The sequence below is a fragment of the Pteropus medius genome, unplaced genomic scaffold, assembly GCF_902729225.1.
Source record: "Pteropus medius unplaced genomic scaffold, Ma_sr-lr_union100, whole genome shotgun sequence".
NCBI lineage: Eukaryota > Metazoa > Chordata > Mammalia > Chiroptera > Pteropodidae > Pteropus > Pteropus medius.
Genome location: NW_024342473.1, coordinates 4,481,774 through 4,505,532, shown reverse-complemented (window position 1 = coordinate 4,505,532; position 23,759 = coordinate 4,481,774). Strand labels below are relative to the sequence as shown.

The 23,759-nt window shown below is 31.8% G+C and overlaps 1 protein-coding gene across 6 annotated transcripts in view; it reads right to left on the bottom strand.

The window, feature by feature from the left end:
- NAALADL2 (N-acetylated alpha-linked acidic dipeptidase like 2) overlaps positions 1-23,759 on the bottom strand; it is a 1,088,713-nt gene that overhangs the window by 500,232 nt on the left and 564,722 nt on the right. The gene's annotated exons all lie outside the window — the stretch shown is intronic.

Sequence of the window (23,759 nt, the reverse complement as noted above, 5' to 3'; positions counted from 1 at the left end):
CTTGCACTTACTTCTACCAGGCCTGCCCATCATATGAGCTCGCCACACTCATTATCACTACCACTACCTGTTCCCTTCACCTGCTTCAGGAAGCCAACGCTGCACAGGCCAGCCACCTATGCAATTTGTCTTTTAAACACTTGGCATCTGGCTTGTAAATCATTACAGAGACCTCGATAGTTAAATACTTAATGTAACTTTTAAAGTCAGCAGTTCTTTTGTTATTTCCGTAAGTGTAGAAACAAATAGGCTTTTAAATTTCTTTTACAGCAACTCATTTCTTGGAAAGCTGACTTAAAATTATTCTCCTGGTTGGTAATCAATAAATCAATGCTAAGTTAAGGAAGATAGCAAAGAAGGAAAGGGGAGGAAAAGAAGGGAGAGAAAGAGGAAAAAAGGGAGAGAGGAGGGGAAGAGGGAAAGAAGGAAGAAGAAAGGAAGAAATTACAATGCATGTTTTTTTTTCCTGATTCCTGATGTGTATCATTATTTATAACTGGAAATATTTACTATTTTCCCCTAAGATTTCTCCAAAAGAAGACTTTATATATTTTCATAAGATTTGACTTTATTCTAGAACCAAACTGTAACATGATCTAAACCTAATAGACACTTTTAGCTTTGTTTTCTTTTGTGCTACACATTAATAGAATATAACTTTTTTTTTTTTCATTTTACTAGGGCTTAGTTAATTAGCTCTTGTAAAGCAATGCAACTGTCAATTGGTGGTTCCCTAGTGTGTACATAGTTGTTCTACAAAACACACTGGAAATAGACTAGCATGCATTTGCTTTCTTAATGGGAATAGACACCATGTAGGTGTCTTACTACTAAAAGTAATAGGAACATTTCTAGATTAATGTATTTCATCTTCTCCTTCTGCTATTATTTTTCAGGGGGAGTAATAAAATATCCTTTAAATTACTCTCTTGAAAAAAAAAAGAACTTTGAAATAGTTATCCTACAGATATATCTGAATAATGTCGATTATCCTGATAAAAAATAGCCAACAGGTGGCTATTTCATTGTTTAAACAAAACGTTTTGGTGAGTGATTGAATTTCCCCTTTGCATAATTATGTCTAGCATCACAGAATGAGATGACTAGCTATTCTTGCATTAGGCAAATATTTTGTAAATGAACACATTATTATAAGAACAAAAGCTGAAAACTCGAAGTGCATCCTTGTGCATATATTCTCAATTAAGAAATATAATTGCATATCAAAATGTGTTAATTTTGCATTTGATTGTTAATCAAACAACTCTCACAGATTTATACACACTGGATTCACTTGGCACCAGAAAGCATGAAGCAAATATATCCCAGGATCTACTTTAATGATACTGTCATTTCAGGGGATGTATGGCACACATTATTTTGTAATAAAAGTAATATGTAAATGTTTTAAACACAGTTATTCTGCTATAAAACATAGGCACAGTTCTAAAAATAAGGCAAATAAAATATCTTTAAATAGAATGTATTAGATTCTATAGGCAACATCAGCCTTAGATCAAAAATAATTACTGAGCTACTACTCCTTGGATTTATTACTTATTTCCATCTGGCTTGCCTTCCCCCAAACTATTCAATTATACCTATTATTCAAGATCCTGTTCCCCAAGAGCATTTTAGAGCATGTGCATAAAACATAATAAAGACACTTGAGTATCTGTGTTTATTTGGTATTTTTCCAAGGCAGTTTCAATATACTAAATTAAAATGTGTATCGCTTTAGATTAAAGCACTCTTTCCCACCCTCAGTTTTACTAAAATAAATTGCTCTATTTTAAACTTTTAATCCTTTGGCCTAATTAAGGGATTTCTATCCTGGTTTAAATATAAAGGATATTCAGAGCTAATGGCCTTTTTGTTTAAAATGTTAAATTTAATTTACTGAGAATAAAATTTTACACATGGACAGCATTAGGTCTTATTATTGAAACATCAGTCAAATATGATAATTATTGAAAATGCCAGTAAATACATAAATCCTGCTTAGCCTCTATAATTAGAGTATTATTAAAGGTAGATAAGTTGTAAAATAAATATTTCAATATCTCAACATTTGGAAATTAAAGATATTTAAAAATGATATAGGCAATATGGCAAAATAAAACACTGAATTAGTAACCATAGACCTAAGAGCTAATACTTTATTTTTTACCTAACTTAATTTTATATATGTACATAATCATGTAAAATTAGTCATAATTTATCAGGGGTATTTTTTTGACATTTCCCATTTTTCTCATTTTTTCATTTTTTCCTTCTTTCCATTTTGTTTGTTTTGTCTTCCTCCTGTCCACTCACATTACACTATCCCATATTAACAACCTATGTATCCTTCATATGTAATATGAATATATAATAACACAAACATGTGTTATTATGCATTCTTTAGTATTTTTCCTAGGACAGACACATATATATACACAACATAAACCTATGTATAACTGTTTCCCAACAAAAGAGGAGAAATCAAAACACGCACATTTTTCTATATCCTGCTTATATTCAATTTCATCTCTTGGAAATTCCTCCAAGCCGTCTGAAATGTTTCTAATTATTTTTATTTACTGATTGCAAAATTAACATTTTACACTTTATGGCATGCCATAAACATTGAATCATTCTTCCATTGATGTTGATTAACTTCATTTTTGGTTTCTACAAATATGAAATTAACATCCTTATAATCATGTTTTTATGTATTAGTAATTCTTTTATTTCCAGAAGCAGGATTTCTGAGTATATATTTACCCTTGCATTTTCCTAACAACTACAGAGTTTAAGAAGTATCTTTTCATATTTTGTTTGGTCATTAATATTTGCTCTTCTGAGAGTGCCCTTAGTCAATCCTTGGCTAATTTTTCTGTTGACTTGTTTGTTTTCTTGTAAATTTGAAACATCCATCTCTCTGTATATTATAGATATTCACCCTATCTCTGTAATGAGTATTGCAGTTTCTAATATATTTTACTATATTATACGACAATTTTAATATATTTTACTATACATACTTTTATAGAATTAAGTGTGTTATAATTTTTTTTTTCTAGTTTCTGGGTTTCCTTCTTAGGTTGTCTCTTTCCCAAATTGCTTTACTAAGAGTGAAAAATATAGATTTATTTTCTATAGCTATCTTATAATGGAATTTTTATTCTGTTTCATAAGTTTTTTTTTTTTTTAAATCTAATGATGTACTATTTTTATGTAATTTCATTTCCATGCTGTTTTTATAATGTTTATCTGTAAGGCAAACCTCCAATATTATTATCCTGTTTCATAATTTCCTTCAGGTATTTATTCTTCCATATAAAGTTTAGGAAATTTTTTTTCAATCGAAAAAAGTATTAGTATTCTAACTGACAACCACATTAAATTATTATATTGGGAAAATTTATATCTGTTTGATATTAAATTTTCTCATAAATTAAAATAATATCTTTCCATTAGACTGAATGCTAGTTTATATTCTTCAGAAGATTTTATAGCTTTTAAAAATAAATATGCCATTTTTATTAAAATTATTAACTATTCTACTTGGTTTTGTTACTATTAAAAATTAAGTATTATCACAATTCTTGGTATTAATTGTTTGTGTGGAGAAATGTAACCGGTTTTTCTCTATTTATAATGTATTCGGCTACTTCATTAAGCATTTTACTTTTAAGAATCCTTTGGATTTTCTTAGTATATGGTATTTTCATGAACAAAAAGAGGCATTTTTATTTATCATTTTTAATATTTAAATGATTATTTTTCCTGTCATTGACTTTTGTAGTTTTTAATTTGTTTTAAAATAAATTTGTTTCTTATATATTAAAACAGTCTTATTATATTTAAGTACTCTCCTGTTCTTATTTACCTTAAAATTTTTACGAAGGGTAGCTACTACATTATCATCAAATATCTTTTCAGTGACTTTTGATGTGACCATCTAGATTTATCTTCTTCAACTACCTAATTTATCTTGATGTTAGTTTTCCTTATTCTGGAGTGAGCTCTGCCTGATACAGCAGATTCAATTTTTTATACACTGCTGGTTGTCATCTGTCATTTTATTTAGAATTTCTCTATCTGTATTCACAAGTAAGACTTAGTTACAGTTTTACTTTTTGTACTATGTTTATCAGGTGTTGATATTATATGCTAGATATAGAAAACAAATGGGAAAGTTTTTTTTTTCCCCATGTTCTAGAAAAATTTAAACAACATTGAAATTACCATTCTTCAAGTCTTTGATCTAATTCAGCTGTAAATATGTGTCTGGTTGGGGCTTCTTATGTGGAAGATTTCTAAACATATTTCCAATCTTTTTCAGGACAATTGAACTGGTTACATTTTTTAATAATATGGTAATTTTTATTTAAAAAAATTCATGTCACTAGATTTAAAAATTTTTACCTTAGTTTCATGTTGTATTTGTTACAATTTGTTTTTTAATCTTTTTTGTATCTGAGGTTATATCTTCTTTTGTATTAGCAATCTTAGCTTTCTTTGTTTTTTTTATCTAAATTGATTTCCGAGAAGTTCAATCTAATTTATTGATTTTTTTCAAGAAATCAGCATTTGAATGTAGTTATGTATAGACTATTTTTTCCTACTTCATTCATTTTGTTTTTTCATTAATTCATCTGCCTAGCTAATTGTAGCTTATTTTGATATTTATTTTTAATTAGATGAGCAATGGATTCTCTTATTTATATTCTTCTTTAATAATGAAGAATATAAAATAGAAACTTATTGTCCCTTGAGTTCAGCTTTTGCTACATCTTAAAGTTTTTCATAAATAATAATTTCCCTTTTATTTTTTTCTAGATAACTATAACTTTAGTGCCAGTTTCCAGTTTGCAGAAAAAGTTATTTATAAAGTATAAATTAGGAGATTCAATTTTTAACATTTATTTCTAGTGTTTTTAATTACTAAATGCATTATGATTAGATAACAAACAAACATTAAAATGTAATGTTTGAATAAAATATCTCTCTAAAAAAAAGGCAAGGTATCTTTGGTGGCCCAAAATATGATTGATTTTTATAAATGATCTATGAACATTGTTTTTCTTTTTTTTTTAACAGTTGAGGATGGTAAAATTCTCTATATAGTTTAAACAAAATATCCCATTATCGTTACTATCAAGTTATACTCTCTTTACATATTTTATTGCTATATTGATAGGTTTCAAGTTTATGTCATTGTTAATCTGTAAATTTGAAAGTGCTATCCCATTTCTCTGATGGCTACTTTCTCCTTCCTTTGTTAATCTATAAATTCTACTTTACTATTCTATTTCCTTGATCAATCATATCAAGGCATATATACACATACATATATATATATGCATGTATATGTGTCTATACATACATACATATATACATGTATATATATATATATATGTATGTGTATATATACAATTTTGCTTCAAATGTTTCTTACTTTATATGAACATTGATTTTACATAATATGTGCCGCCAAAATTTATATTCATAGTATTATCATAAACACAAATAAAGTTTTCATTAATGTCTAACTTTTTGAATATTCAATAGCATTAACAATGTCTGAGGTTTCAACTTGGCCAGATTAGAGCTATAAGGACTTAATTTTTACTTCATGAAGTGAATGTAAAAACAGAACCATTATTGGAATTAATTGAATTTCTCTTAAAACCTCAGATATCTCCGGTATCAAACTGGTATCAGTCCCCACTTAACATTTGAAGGTGAAGAACTCAATAGTTAACAGCTATTACTTCACTTTTCATAAAATATACACACAAAAAAACTTGAAATTAAAAATGAGTACTTTTAATTTAGAAGAACCATCATTTTATTTAAAGGAAATAATCACAGTGATAGGTCAACACATTTAGCACTGTGTTAAAGGCCATCATTCTTCTTAAAATAAGTATTAACTTTTGAAGTACATACTGATGTTTCTTTAGTAGATTTGTGTCCTGTGGTTTTTATCCTAATACTAAGGCACCATAGTACTAGAAGGTAAATGTCAACGAGCATGTCGTGCAAGTTACATAATTATTTTTTAAATCAACTTTCAAAAATGAAAAGTCATTGCTAAATTTTCCATTAAGTGTGTATCATCATTTTTAACTTCTTATTTGCAAAAAGTTTATTGCAAAATCAGAAAAAGAACATTACCGAACAATAAATTAATAGTTATAGGTTTATAAAACCACTGAATCAAAAGTTATCATATTATTCTACATATTCTAGAGAGTGACAGCTCAGCCATATTACCCTCACTTATTTCAGATAAACCTAATCTATAATTCCTTATAATTTTTTCCCCCTAATTCTGCTAACTGGAAGCCTACTGGCTGTGTGCATTTCACAAGCCTTGGCCAGAGGAGGCAGCAGCTTAGAGTCTTTCTCTCACTACCTTTGGGGATCAGATCCAGCTGTCCCTTATCTCATGGCACAGTTCACGTTACCCTGTATCTAAATGGGGTCAAGAAATGCAATCCCATGTTAGCCACTTTACATGACCCTATATAAAGGTAGAAAGTTGTTTCAGTGTAACCGTTGATCATATTTTATTAAAGAAAGGATGGAAAGAAGGCAGGCAGGAATGAAAAAGTCGAGAAGAAGGAGGGGAGGGAGAGAGAGAGAGGAAGAAAGGGAGGGAATGAAGGAAAGAAAGAAAAAGAAATAAAGAGAGAGAGATAATAGATAGATAGATAGATAAATAGATAGATAGATAGATAGATAGATAGATGGAATGAATGAATGAATGAATGAATGAATGATGAATGGAATAGATGGAATGAATGAATGGAGTAGATAAATGGATGAATGATGAACGAATGAATGATAGATAGTATGAATGAATGAATGAATGAATGAATGAATAGATGAATGATGAATGAAAGATGAATGAATGATGAATGAATGATGAATATGAATGAATGGAATGAATGAATGAATGAATGAATGAATGAATGAATGAATGAATGATGAATGAATGAATGAAAGATAGATAGATGATGAATGAATAGATAGATAGATAGATAGATAGATAGATAGATAAATTCAGGATAAGTGCTAAACCTGACAAGATGACATGTTAACAGTTACACAAATGAACTTGTCTCAGACCAGTAAGTATGCAAGTATTACTTTATTATAGCACACAGCCTAAACATCCATGATCATATTTTTCACATGGTATTATAAAAGTTTTTCTAACTTTCCTTTCAGGTGCATACTGAACTTGTAGAAGAGAGGGAATATCATGCTATTTTCTATACCCCCATTGTCTATTAAAGGTCCAGCAAAAATGATTGAGCAAAATAATTAAGCAGTAAGGAAGGTGTTCACATGCATGATATTTATAGGTACTCGAGGACTTTGAATAAAAGTGAAAAAGTTTAGTTGGGTTCTACAGCATATGTAGTTATTACCATAATTTATGAGGACCTTGTGCTATTCATAGATTGTTACCAAGTATATCCAAATAACTAGTACATATGTTAGTAACGTGGCACTCAAAATTGGCATTTTATTTACTGTGTACTTAAGTGTGCATAAACTTTTGTTTTATTATATCACTGTATCATATGATATACTGACATGCATAAAACATTAACCAATTTTCTTATGGTAGATCTTTTGACGTTTAAACGTTTGTATCAAAGCACTGTTATTTTTCATTACATAAATGGCCCAATTACCATAAACATTTTAGAAGACAAGCAGCCGTTTTCAAGACAAATTTTGTCTTTTTCAATAATATTTATTAATACTGCAATATAACTATGTATTAGTTCTGTGTCTGCTCTTTAAAGAAATAAACTTCTCCCTGACTAATTTGGTAGTAATTGGATAGAAAGAAGATAGCATCACTTCTAGACTCTCTGAATTGAACTAACTGCTTTTATCAACAATTTAATAGCTATGGAATAAATGTAGTACATCTATGCACACTATCTTGAAAGAGCAGAAAACCAATTTTTTTTTTACCATTTTAAGTTGATTTAGAAACAGACATGCTTTCTTTAATGTTCTGTTCCCTACAACAACTTCTATATAAGACTCAGTAAAAGTAGAGAAAAGAGACTAAATATTCAACAAAATAAAGGCCTCATTTTCAACTATACAAATCTTTGCTTTTAAATGTTAGACCAGAAGTCCTTTTGTTAAAAATATAATTCTGTGGCCATTGAAAAGGAAACAGATTAAAAAACAAATTTAAAAACGTCATATGATTTGTCTATAACTAAGAAGGAAAAACATAAAATGCAATCCAGCTAATTCAATTTATGCCAGGACTGACCCTTATAATCCTCACAGAACAAAAATTTATTCTTAATACAAAAAAAAATGATTCACAGCTGTTCTTCAAATATGATCTATTGAACTTGTTCTGGCATTAACATACTTCCCCATTTTCCAAATTATTTATTTCCTTTCTATCCAAATTGAGTTTTAAAGTTCAACACTATGGAGTCTCATGTGCCTAGTGAGAAAACACATTACTGGGAGAATGTAATATAAGTCACATCTTTAGGAAGTAAAACAAAATCATTACATTCGTCTTCATTTCATCAAAGTCAATAGGATTGGCTGTTATCATTTCACATCATTACAGAGTTGATTCATTAAGCATATACTGACTATCTAGTGCCAATGACAGAGGCAATGGTGGTTGCAAAAGGCAGAGAGAGTAAACACTTTTTTAGAGGCTATTCTTATTTTGAATGGAAGTACAAAAGAAAGCACATACAAAGAAGTCAAAAGAGAAGACTAGATTACAAACTTTCAGATGCCTGTGAAAGGTAATAGAATATGCCACCCCAAAATACTCCACTTTGGCATAAAGATTATTTTGAGCTGAAGGCAATTGAGAAGAAGCAGATACAAGAAAAGCTCTCTGTCCTCCCCCTATTTGCATAAAAGCAGACATACATTTTAAAAGTGTCCCTCCCCCTCCCTTCTCTACTAGGAAGGACAGAAGTTAATCACTGGAGACAACTCTAGAACCTTATCAGCCCAAAGACTGGTAACAGGAATCTACATAACAAACCTTGTTAAACTAGCCCTTATCTACCATTAGTGTCCTTATACTATATATTTGCCTTTCTGTAATTTTCTATCCCTAGAAACTCAAAATTGTTTTCCTTTGTTTTCTCACTTCTCTACAAAATTATTGTTCTTTTGTTAAAATGCTGTATAAATAAAGGCCTCATTTTCAACTATACAAATCTTTGCTTTTAAATGTTAGACCAGAAGTCCTTTTGTTAAAAATATAATTCTGTGGCCATTGTTCTTTTGTTAAAATGCTGTATAAATCCAAGTTCTAACCACTCCTTTCAGTTACTCATCACTGAGTACTCCCACTTGTATCCATGATGCAAGTGTTAATAAATTTCCATTTGTTTTCCTTCATTGTTTTCTGTCAGCCCAATTTGCAGGGCCCCAGCCAATAAACCGAAAATGGATGAGGAAGAAAAAAAATTCACTTAGAAAAAAAAATATTCACCTAGATTTTAAAGAATTAACATAGCCAAATTGGTGGAACAAGGGTGAGAAATGAACACAGATTAATAGCAAGAATATAATAAGCAGTTTGGGACAGATAGAAATAAGCATTGGTAAGATAAGGAGATTAGTTTTACTGAAGTTGAGGATAGGTTGAATACTTGTGATTCTCCAAAAACAGTCAAAAGGAAGACAATGAACAAACAAAAAAATTGATATTTTGTTTCTCAAGAGATATGTTGTCTATTTTTGCTTTGTTTAGCTGCTGGAACACTTCATATTTCTTTCCAATAAGAGTTTTTGTGTTCTTGCTCAGTTTATATTCCCTTAAGTAAATTTTCTGCTCAAGCCATTGATTCTATGGTTTCAAATATATATTCCAAGGCAGTTTCCTCTTCTCTGGAGCCAAGTTCATTCTTTCGTTTATCAAACGAGGGACAAAATATAACTGCTTTGCCAGTATATTTGATCCTGGATCTTCTTAGGGTACTGCCCCCTCACCCAAATTTCAGATATGTTTAAGCACTTAAATCTAAACATTAGATAAAGGGAAGATTTAATAAGTGTCAACAAGCTTAATATACCTCTAACTCCCATTATTGAAGCATTAAATGAAGGAATAATCAAGAGAAAACAGAAGACAAAAAAATGTGTGGATGAGCAACTAAATGATACAGATGTTGAGGAATTACAGTTAAGCTGACAGATGCCCACCCACACCAGCGACCATGTGTTCTAATGTGCAATCACCTGAATTACCAACAAAAATATACAAATGGGCTGTTTTGCTTTATGAATATTTAATCCTGAAAACCAGATATGGGAAGCTATTATTGTGTAGTAAGAAGAAATTAAAGCCTTTCAAAAAGACAGCACTATATGTTTGGAGACTAAAACCACCTTGTAATATAATGTTTGGCATTACCCTCCATGTCTGTTTTGGTTTGTTTGTTTGTTTATTTTAATTAAAAAAGTCACTTGTGATCAAAATTCCAGTTATCTATTTTATATCTTTACCCACCTGAGAGATTTATCTACCTTCAATTCCAAATATTGTGTTATACATATACGTATAATTGTAATACAGGTTTCCCCCGCTATCGAAAAGTATAGTGTTTCTATAAAAACTTTCCTAAGCTGAAATGGCATAAAGCAAAACAGCAATTACCACTAATATTTATAAAAAGTAATTTCACCATTTCCAGACTCAAAAAATAAAAAGTAACCTATCAAGTTATACCAAATGCACTTAAATACATTCAGTTTTACATACAATATAATACCCTTACAAGTTCTCTTAGGTTTTTCTGATACCTTATGACATATCTTCCTAATGAATGCACAAAATAATCAAGATAAAGCAAGGATCAAAGCTAAAGCGGCTTGATGCTCAGATGATGAGTGTAGTTCCCAGGGAAGGAGCTGGGGCTGCTCACTTTTGCTGGGGATGCATGCTACCTCCATAAGGGCTTGCTATAAAACAAAAGCTAGAAGCTAATTTTGCTTTTTTGCCTTTTTTTATAAAAGTAAAAATCCTCTGTTTTGTTGTTGTTGTTGTTGTTGTTGTTAGAAAAAACAGATAATAATGTAGGTAGTTTGCAAAAATAAAGGGGTTTAAAGCTAACTTTTGATAACAGGGTTTACCTGTAACTATATGTGTATATTTGTCTTTGTGAATGTGTGTGAGTGTATCCAGTTTTTATTTGTTTGTTTGTTTACTTTTTCACCCACCTTTTCTCCTCATTTTCTCATTTTTCCTCTTTTTAATCATGAACTGAATCTTTAAAGACCTGTGAAGGTTTACTAAATATTAAAAAGAAAGTGATCGAACTGGGTTACTCCATCTCTAAATATGCTGGAAGAGTTAGCACACCTAAGTTAAGGGAGTGACAGTAGTCCTAACCCTCTACTCTACTGTCAATGACATCTGGCATCACTGCCAAATATATGGTGGTTCTCTCTACTCCCCCTGAGTCCAGTTAGCCACACATGCTAAAATTCCTTTTTCTTGAATCAGTGATAAAGCCATTGGCACCTTGGGTGGGATGATTATTCATCATTCCAACGCAGAATACAGGTATACCTGAAGTCACTCATCTACCCAACATTAAATAGCCACTGCATATCCAAACTTAACCTTTGTAGACTTGTTCTTAAACTAAAGGAAGAGATGCATGGGTCAGGGAGGATGGAAAAGGGACTTATCATGGCTTATGTTACACAGAACACTCTCTTTCCTGGAGAAAGGAGGAAGCGGCTAAAGCAAGTACAACATGACTGCCATGGCTAGAGATGACCACAATCACCACTATCACTTGGCAATGAAGCCTGGTTCTGATGAGACAACTCCTGCTTGGCAATGGAGCTAGTTAGCTGCAAACCTTGCTTACTTATGGAGAATTCAGCTTCCAAAAGTAAGCATCATGGCAGAGAGATTAAGTGTGGATTTGAAGTCAAATCGGTCATGTTTAAAACAGCTCTAAAAAAGTAAGCTACAAAGAAGCTACTGTAACTTTCTGTGTCTCAGTTTTCTTATTAAAACAATGAGAATAATAATATCTTGGTACTGATATTGTTAGAACTGTTGTGAAGATTAAATAAGTTAGTATTTGTAAGTGTTTAAAACATGTAAGTGATAAATAAGGAGAATAAATACAATAAGATCAAGTACACCCTTTTTAGAGCAAATTAATACATCTTTCTACTTATCCTCCTATGTCCTCTAAATCTTTCTGCCATTCCCTTTAGCAATCATTTTATAAATGTATTTTTAAATAAGTACCTTCAATTTAATAACTAGCTAGCTAGGCAAAGCAATGATGCTCACGTAAGAAAGAGGCACACAAAAGATGGTAGGAAACATACCAAAGAAAATCAGAGAACAAAGTTAAAAGAATATAGTGAGTTAAAGAAGAACTAGAAAAAACTAAGTAGAGTTCACTTTAGTCTATAAAAATCTCTTACCTGTACAGCTCTTCAGAGCTCCTATCTATCTGCTCGACTGGATGTTGCCCAATACATGAATCATTGAATAAAATCCTACTAGATCAGTAAACGGTGAAAATTCCCCCCCCATCCCACCACCATGGAGGAGTGACAGCGAAAACTGGGTTTACCTCTTATTCCTCACTTTTAGTTTCATATTTCTTATGTTTTTAGGCACAGTCTTTCACTCACTTTGGCTGGAACATTCCTTTCTAGTTTACATTTCATTTATTTGTTTGTAAAAGAAATGGGATTGTCAAATCAATGGTAAATTGTGTACCATATTTTTAAAACATACACTACAATATAATATGTACACTGATATTTATTTTTTATCAATTTATTTATTTATTCTTTAGCAATTAGGATGTGTTATTCCTCAGTCATCTGTTTTTGTCGTTATTATTATTTTCAACCAATGTTGTTTAGAAGCACAGACATCTTGGGGTGCCAGGGGACAGGCACTAGTGAACTATAGATTAAAGGTGTGGTCCTAGCCCTCAGGGAGTCTATATTCTAGACATTCGAAAAATAAATAAAAATAGGTGTGTTACTAGAAATTAATAGAACGGACTGCTATGGGAGCATAAGAAGAGTTCACCTAATTCTGAATAAATGAGAAGTTTGAGGAGCATTTTCCAAATGTGAGGAGCAAATTCCAAAGGAGGGGATATCTGAGCTATGTTTTAAAGCATTAGTAGAAGTTATCCTGGGAAAGACCATGAAGAAAAATATCAGAAGCCAACAAGAGTCAAGGGCAAAGTACTAGGATGATGTGATTTGGGTGAGGGTAAAGGGATCTGGTGAGAAATCAGACTGACTAGGTCATACTAAATAATTTGAAATTTAAGTTTGAGATTTTAAAGGTGATGGGCACATTTCAAAGTGATGACTAGATTTGTACTTCAGAAAGGAACTGTATAGCAATAAATTCGAACCAAAAGTTTCACTTTAGTAATTTGGATAAGAAATGCTGAAGTCCTGAATTATAGCAATAACAAAGCAGTTTGGTAGGAGAAAATACAGTGGAATGTACTGAGGCAATCAAAGTCAAGATATGGTAACTCACTGGATATGGGTTAAGTTTACACCTAGCTTTCTGGCCTCTGTTACTGGGAGGGTGATTATTCTAGCAGCAAATTGAGGAAGTAGAAAAGACAGAAGAGACTGCATCTAGGGTTTCAGAGATAGATTCTGGAGACAAGCATGAAACATCTAAGAAGATATTTTGGATATATATGTTTGAAATAGTAGTGTTAGGCAGTGTGTTGCATTTTATTCTCTTAAAATTTATGAAAAAAATTCATTCCTCTTATAAATTATATAAAAATAATCTTTCTGTTATTCTATATTTAATTATTGGTATGCCATTTATATTATGTTCTTCGTTTTTCAGTTGAAGAGAGAATAAAATGGTTTAAGGAAAAAAGAGAAATTAACTGAGTGAAAAAAACAGCTCATCCTATTGGACTCATGCTATATCAATCACCATGGTTCTGAAATTGGGAATGGGTAGCATTCTGCAGGCAAAAATCAGCTTCACAGTCATGGCACACTAGAGGCATAATCTTTTCAAACATTTGAAGCCCTCTGAGTTATTTAAAATAATAAACGAAGAAGCTAAGTTTAAGCAAAATTAAAAATAGCTTAATGTAGGTAATTTCAAGCAAATTGATGGTGATAGGGTTTGGGGAGGGGAGACAGTGTGCACCTGGACTTTGGAAAGCAGTGATACAAAATCTTATCCACTTCCATGTTTGATTTGGGCTTAACCTGTGTTATTTTTCCCATAGTCTCCTGGGAATAGCAAACTTGTTTCAGGTGGACTAAGGAAAAAAGGTTTTTTTTTTTGTTTTTTTGTTTTCCCCCACACAGAAAGAGATCTAGAGTCTATATCTTGAAGCAGTGATTCAATCAGTTACCTTGGCCGGAGAACTAGGAAATACAGTTCCTAGAGAAATTGAGAGCTAAAGCCTAGTAGAGCATCAGGCCATCTGTGATTGCTAATCTATGCACGTATGGGGTAGCCTTTACTAAACATGTATTTATTAATTCATCATTCACTTAACCAATACCTACTAAATGCTGACAGTGTGCTTGGAACTATACAAGCAGATGGAATTTATTATAATAGTGACCAATACCTTGACCTCGAGAGCTTTCAAACATTGCTTATATATTATACATAAAGAGAACACTGCAACCTAGCACACTATGAAAAATTAAGATAGAAGTAAAATGTGGCATTAGGCTGTACTTGCAGAATACTCCCTATACTGCTCCAAGATTTGTTAAATTTAGAGTGTGAGAAAAAAGAAAAAGATGGAGGACGATAATACAGATATTCTCAAAATAAATATTATCATGTAGTATTTTCTTCTTAATACCTAAAAGAACCATGCCCAAGAGAAAGCAAAGAAAGTACAGGATGGTAATCAGGAAGAATAAAAATTGTTGGAAGATATAGCATAAATGCATAGATTATTTTGGAAATATGTATTTAAGATAAAATATGAGATCGTTGTAAGTATAAACTGCATGAAATTTGAAAGCACTCAAAACATGAGGTGGGGGGATACGTCTCTTATAAAGTTATTTAAAAATAATTTGTGGAACCTCATACACTATAGATGTAATATATACTGACAGCAATTTTGCTTTATCCATCAAATGAAATAAAAATATATATGCCCTTTGACTCAGCTGTTGCATTGCTATTCTAAAATATGGAAAGTAAACAAAGGATGTTCAATGTAATGTTATAATTAACATAGCAAACAAAAATATCCAATAATAAGGAGGTAATTAAATGGAAACATACACCATAGATTTGATGTCTACAACATTTATAACACCATAGACAAACACTGAAAACAGAAAAACAATTAAATGTTAAGTGAAAAATTACTTAATTCTATCTCTTTTATGGATGAGTTTATGCTTGTGTATAAACACACTTGATTTATATAGAAAGATAAAATGGATATGCTTCAAACTGTTACTTTGGGGTTGGCTAATCTGATGGATCATGTTATTATAACATTTTTTTTAATTTCTAAATTTTTGGCAATGAGCACATGCTAATTTTACATCAGAAAATTTGATTATATATTGAATAATTTGATCTTAAAATACATTTTAGATAAGAATATCAGATAAAAGACAAAAAATGGAAAATCTTTGAGGAAAAATAAAAAATTGGAGAACAAATATTCAAGCTTATGGGATTTTGTAGTCATTGACATAGAATAGCAATGGAGGTTTTCTATTAAAAAATTAAAAAAGAAAAGACTATTGAACAATTTTATCAAAGAAAAACAGAAACTCTATTCAAAATGTAAACTTCTGAAGATATTAGCCAATTAAGATATATTATTTTTCTTGAACGTTATTCTGCTACAGGAGTAATTTCTCTTCCTTCACTGCAAAGTCCTACAAAAAAAAAATACTTAACTCACATTTATATTTAAATATAAGATTGGGATCAGAATATCCAGCAATAGTTATATGTGACTCCTAAAGATAGAAAAGAAACAAGATGTTGAGTATACAACCTGCTTTCTACCTTCAGACATGTCTAACTACAGTTCAACTTGTCTCCTGCTAGATGAAGCATAAACCCATAGAGAATAGCCGCACTAGAGCTGGGAACCATTCCATTTTCAACGTCATTCAAAGAGAGCTAAAAGAAAGCTCTGTGCTCTTTTGGCAGCAGGCACCTCCAATTTTATCTTCAGACTTATAAAAACACATATTAGGCTGTCCTGCTGGCCGACTCAATCCCCTTTTCAAAGGCAAAATGATTGTGCAGCACCTAACAGGATGCTTAACATAAAACTATTTGTTGAAAGTCCTTAAAATGTTAAGTCTAGAATGTCCAGATGAAAATAGGCATTGAATAATCGGTAATCTCAGTTCTGAGCTCCCGATAATAAAATAAATAGATCCTATTTTTGAGACGCATGAATCAATGTACCTAAGGCTTACATCTGGATACTACCTAATTTCTAAAGCTCACTACATTTTTTTTACATTAAAAAAAAAAAAAATGATGGTGCTATTATGAAAATCCCTAGAGTTCAGAGGGAAAAAAGTATCGGCCCTTAAAACATAAAAACAAACAAACAAACAAGCAAACAGACAAATGTGGGAAATACTCTAGGTTACAGGTAATTTTCCTGTCAGTTCAACAAAAAGATTCAGTCTAGAGAGCTGTGAAGTCCTTTTGTTTAATTTTATTCTCTTTCATCATGCTTGTCCATCATGAAACTCTGCTCTATCATTGTAACATCAAGGCAAGAGTTATTTGAGTGTTGACTACTCTCTGGGTACTGTGCTTTAGTTTCGATGAATCCTCACAACCACCATATGAGATAATTTGTTTCTATTCTCATTCTGCAGATAAAGAAACGGAGCGTACCATGACCAACATCGCACAATGTGGAGGAATGCTTACTCCAGGACTAGGAGGATGGTTCATTATCTTTAAACAAGCGCCATCACACACAGTAGACACCTAAGAAGCCACGGTCTATCTTTAGGATAGAGGTGGATTTGTTCAGTAAAGAGAGGAAGCTCCTGGGACAGTATTAGGGTAATGATCTGGGGACCTTGAGGAGTTTCCCAGCTGATATATTTGAGAGCTCACATCAGAGAGTAACAGAAAGGGGGCTAAACATAGCATAAGGGCAACTTAAACACACACCTAACTGGCTTACCTTTAAGAAAATGTAAGTAAAGGCCCAAACGCTTCTCTTAAAAATACTTTTAAAAAGAAGTATCTTTGGAGCCCATTCTTCATTCAATATATTCATCACTGTATGAAATGCTCTCATTGTTATCTTATTTAATCATAATATGGCTCTATAAGTTGGCATTATTATTCTAAATTCCAGATAAGGAGCATATGGATGACTTTATATAGTTGTTTGTCTTGCCAACAGAGTATCAATCCTTCACTGACTCATAACCAGTTTATATAACACTGTCTTGTATTCGTGAATTCTTTCTCCCAAATAGAGTGCAGGCGTCTTGTGAGGAGGGAGACTGCATTATCTATTTTTTGTCTCCAGTATGTAAATACTGGATTTTAGGATGTAAATTTTAAAAATGATAAACCATGTTTCCTTTTTTAATCCCAGCTCCCCCAAAATGAAAGTCTCATTGAAGAATTTCAGCAAAAGAATCATCGAGTTTAGTGCAAGTTCTTTATGCACTAAAGTAAACTCTTGAATCACAAACACTTCCATTTTAAAATGTAAACCAAACAAAACTTTCTCCAAGAAAGGTCTTCTTAAAACAAACAGAATTAAATGAAAAAAATAGTCCACCTTAGCAGTTTCCATCTCATTTGCAAGTTCCTATTATCTCCTTAATCTTTGAATGTTGGGGTACCCCCGCTCTCTGGTGATATTATCTAGGCTCATGGCTAGATCATGGACCAAGCATATGCTGATCATTCCTAAATTTATCTCTCTAATCCAGACTTCTCTCCTCAACTCCAGATGCATTTAACTTAATATTTAACTTAATATTCAACATTTCTAATTGGCTTTATAATCATAACCTGAAAATTGGTATGGTCAGAACTTCTGAACAAGCACCTCTTCTGTAAACATGCTTTTTTTTGCAGTCTTTCCCACTTCAGCTTTGTCGCCATTCCAACTTTCCAGTGGCTCAGACTAAAACCTTTGGGTCATCATCAACTAATGTCTTTTCTTTCATTCCCAATTTATAATCCATGGGCAAACTCTGTTTGCTCTAATTTTAAAATTAATTCAGGATGTGAACGTCCACCTCCAAAATTAGTACTATGATATAAAAGATCACCATCTCGGACCTGGATTTCTACAATTTGTCTCTCTACTGTTATTCTTCTTGCCCAGCTGGTGTCTTTTCTAGCAAGAAGCCAGAGTGACTCTCTTAAAATCTATCACATACTTCCTCTGTCCCAAATTTACCTAATAGTTTCCCTTTCATTCAAAGTTAAAGCCCAAGTCTTTAACAATGCCAACATTTTCTGTCTTTCTTCTTTTTCCTCCTTTGACTTCATCACCTTTATACTCATGCAACAAGTCACTCATACCCTCTCTCCTTTCTTTAGACACAAGTACGCTTCCATCTTGGGGTGCTGCTTAAAGTATTCCTTAGTTATTATTTAGTCTATGTTCAAAGATTCTCTATCAGAAATACCTTCACGTGTTGTCTTATAGGAAAAATTATTCCACACCCTGTCCTTAACACTTCAGCCACTCCCAAATGACTGCTTGATTTTTTTTTATTACTTATCATTTTTTTCATAACTTTGAACCATCTGACACGATATATTTACTCATTTATTTGTTCATCGCCTGTCTTCTCCTACTGGAATATAAGTGCTAAGAAATCATTTTATTCACTATCCCGTTTAGAATAGTGCCCGGCATACAGTAAATTCCCCAAAATATATTTTTAATGAATAAATAAATGAGTCAAGGGAAGATACTATCTAACTCTCTTTCTCCTGCAGTTATTATCCAAATAAACTACCATTACTGGCATAAATCAGTTTCTCATGCAGCATTAACCTGTTTACATGCATATTGTGACTTTATAGTAAAGGTGAACTTTTAAAGAATAGTGCATGATCATTTATGCTGGGGAATTACATAGCCTTGGAGAGATGGAGACAGAAATAGAGGGAGAGAGGGAGGGAATAAATTAAAATCCAAACTTTTACTTACCTCAAGCCTTAAAGAAATAATACTATATTGTTTAAATGGTGACTCCAGCATAACTTTACTCTTGTACTATAGTAGCTTTGTAAAATTTAAACCTATTGCCCATATTAACATGGTTAAGGGAAAAACTTCATTATTAAGTGAATTTTGTGCTCTTAATATTATGACTATTTAAGAGCTTAAAGGATGTGGTCCCTTAAATAAAAAATATCAAACTAAACAAGATTTTTGAATGCATATACAATAATAATATTGTTACTACACAGTGATTGAATCATAGTTATTAACACTGGCTTTTTAAAAAATCTCATCTAATCTGCATAGTGACTTCTGATTAATGAGCCCAACTTTATAAAAGTTAACCCAATTAAACTCAACATTTATGTGGACAAATGTGTTTTAAAGTATTCAAAAGGATACTTAACACTTGGATTTTTTTCTTGCCATACATCATTTCTAAGTTCCTGTAGCCTACCTTTCATTAAAAGTTGATATGACAGATTGCTGTAAGTTTCAAATTGCTAAATACTTCTGTCAAGCCCCTTAAGGCATTTTTGGAATTTAGTTCTTGGATTTGTTGGGATGATTTTCAGGAGCTCCTTTTTGGTGGGGATGAGGTGAGCAACAGCTTGAAACTATGATTCATTTCTGTTTGAGTTTCTGTCAGATACTTGCAGGAAAAAGAAAATGACTAATCACCTACTAAAAATGGCAACAGATGCCATAAGCAAAATTTCATTCAACCTGTTAACTTTAGTTTCAATGTAAGAATCACTTAATTAAAAGTCTTAGTTTTAAAATATCATTTTAAAAAATAACATCTGCTTCTAAAATGATATAATAACGTTTTTGCTCAATATTTTAACAAAGTTCTTTACAATGACCTTCCTCTGCACTTCAGTTTATCTACACAAAGAGGCATGTGTGTATAGGATATATTGTGCATGAAGATATACATATAATATATATGAACCAAGAAAGAGCTATTAGCATTTTATACACAAATTAAGCATTTTTGTCTTTTAAAAATTCCTAATGGTATCATGTTTACCACATTTGGTTCATATAAAATGGTACTCAACATTTTTATTTAATATTTTTTAATATTTTCTATTCTATGCAAATTTTGTTCAATGTCCCTGTGACTTGATATCTAAAAAAACCCAGGACCAAGAAATGGCAGATCAAATTTTCAATTCAAAGCAGCACACTGACAAAATAGCAGAAGAATTCAGAACTCTTCCCAAACCAAGCTGGGGCCAAAGGAAGTATTTGGGTTTTTTTGTTTTGTTTTTTTTTTTTCATGAAATACTTTTATGAAAAATACTTTTTGGAAATGTTGCCTTCCTACTTGAAATAGGTGGTGTGGTGTGGAAGGAGATGAAGACAGAGGAGAGCTAGATACTGAAAGAGAAGAGAGGAGAGAGATAATGGCAAGATTGTTTCTTATCTACTCCGTATGTCAGAGGAAGGAGACTCAAACAACATAAAATGAGCCCATGTCTATGTAAAATATTCACAGAGACCCTTTTTACCCTGAAGGTAGGGCTAATGCTTTTCCACTTCGTCTGACCATTACACAAGCATAAAAGCCCATATAGAGGAATAGCTCTATTTTCATTGTGTGTTTGGGGTAAGGGGAGAGGGAACCTCTAAAGTAAATACTTCCACATCTATCATTACATCTGTACTTAAAACAGTTCTGTGAGCTTACATGTCCCTCATTTTACAACAAGGAAACCAAGGCTCAGAGAGAATAAATAAATATTTGACAAGGGACATATTCATAACTGATAGAGCCTGAATCTACCTAGGGCTTCTGACATTTAATCCACTGTTGTTCTACTACATGCGCATAAACATGCATCCCTGACATTTTGTAGACGGAAAATATAAAGTTCACAAAAGTCAGGTGACTTCCAAAAAAAATTCTAAGTAGGTAGTATTTTCTTGTTATTTCAAATTCAGTGATATATACATGACTTTAAAAATGTCTCTTGGTCTTTTTGAACCATATTTTACCTGAAAAGTAAAAGATATAAATGAGGTAATCTTCAAGGTCTCTTCAAGCTTTAAAATGTATACATTTTTAAATCTATTTTGTTTATAAGTAAAATCTTAAACTGATTGATATCAACAGGAACAATTCCTAATTGCCTTAGAGAATGGTAAATGTTACTGATATGTTGATAAGAGCATTGTTTTAGTAAAAAAAAAAAAATAAAAGTTGGGGACCATACATCAGATAGGAGCCAACAGAAATTATGCTAAAAATGGCTGACTAATATCAATCTTAGCCATAATTCAGGTAAAAAAAAAAAGTAGTGACTTTGTCATAATTAAAATAAATGTGATGATTATTTTAACTTGGAACAGATAATTATTTATCTTCTTCTTTGATGGGTAATTCATTTGTAACTCAGGAAGCAAATTAGTGAACGTTATACACTTATTATGAACCAAATTTTAGCTGCTAATCTAGGACATGATGACAAAATATATAAGCAGACTTAAGTTATTCAAAACTTAAAAATCAACCTTCTGTTAATATAACAGAGGTAAAAATCAACCTTCTGTTAATATAACAAGGTAAAAATCAACCTTCTGTTAATATAACAAAATAAATATAGTAAAGCCTAATGTATTAGCAATATGTGTTTTGCCTATTTTAAGGGATAATATAAGACATTAAAACATGAAAAAGCTTAGTGAGATTTATTATCAAATGAATTAATTGATTAGAGAACTAATTGCCACTTTTAGTCTTTATTTTTAAAATAGATTTTTAAATGATCTCATTTTGGTGGAAACAAATGTGTTTGTTTGGTAGACCACTGATTACACAGCACCTCAATTACACTGTTAAGGAAGAAGCTTTCTATCGGAGTGCCCACATTTTACTAAAAATGGATAAGAACTATCTTACTTCAAGCAGATTCTAAAAGTAGAGATTGAAATAGCCTTATATTTTTCATCTACTTCAACAAATCAATGAGAATACTTGTTACTTAAAACGTTTAACTTTATACAGCATCTCCTCAAAATCATGCTTGCTCTAAAGTAAAATCAAAACACATAGACAATAGCTATGTACTGGTGACGCATCCAAAACTTTACTCTGTAGTGAAGGCTTTTCTTACTTTCCCCACTTGGGACTCTTCTTTCAGTACCTTTAGAGCACTTCATCCATACACACATATATCATTTTATTCAAAGCATGATTTCTCATGTTATTATTCTGTGTCCCATGGAGATGAACCTGTGACATTATCTTTGACAACTCATCCTCTGTTTGTTTAAAATTCACCAAATCTAAGCATTTCCATGACTTGCATGTCCTAGGTCACCATTCACATAATTATTGATCAAACTCTGAGCTGCACTGAAATTATGATAACCTCCATAAAGCCAAAAGACTTCCACCACTCCCAATTACTGATTATATTCACTCTATCTTGCCTCAACTATTTGAATGTGACTGGAACTGCTGTAAAATCTGCATTTTAATATCATGCCTAATATATTTCCTTTGTTTCTTTGTGGTAGGTCCAGCAGCATCATTTGCATTATTGCAGTCAGGTATTACAGGTCAAAATTGTCTACCAGAGTACAAAATTACTAACAGAAAGAGAGTTCATAACAGAGTCAACACATGTATTGCAGAATAATGAGAGCTTTTGATATGTGGAGCATTAATTTTTGCTGACCTAGAATCAGCAGTTCAGTTTGATACATTAACCCATGTTGGGTAAGAGCGTATGGATACACTCAGAACACAGGGAAAATAAAAATTAGCTAAGAAAAATATTTAAAAGACAAATGGAGAAGGAATGAATTAGCCCTGAAAGTGTCTATGTGCAATTAAAGCACTTAGACTTCCCACTAACACTGTGTTTATGTATTTATCTCCTCCTGGAGGACAAGGACTGTGTTTACTCATCTCTACAGTCCCCTCCGCTCCACTCAGGGCCCAGAATGATACTTGGCACATAATGTGAATGGCAATCAATGCTTATTGATTGGATGCATATCCAACTGATCAAATCATTCTCATATATTCTCATAGGATAATCATACCAGGATTAATAACTCATAGTTGCCTGATACACTAAAAAGATAAATAAATAAATTAGTAAAAATTTTAGTCTTTATATAATTGAGGTGATATAAACATACATAGTAAAATAATAATTTGGTATAATTTATTCTATAATCTACAGCGTTCCGGTCCTGATCAAAGACTCATAGGAACATTTTTAAAAAGATCGAAGGAAACAAAGATTCAAACCTAAAGCTTACAATATTTGAGGAGTAAAAGAAAAGTAAAAACGCATTATAAAATGAAAAGCTATGTAAAAAATGTAAATGTTGGATTCATCATAAACAGCGATAGGGAGTAATCAACTTTGAGTCTTCACACAATTGTATCAGTGCTTCTGTAATAGCACTTACTGTTGTTAAAAAACTGTTTATATCCATGTTTGTTTCCATCCCTGCTAGTTTCTACAGGGCAACAATTACAAGATATACAGCAGATGTTTAAAGATG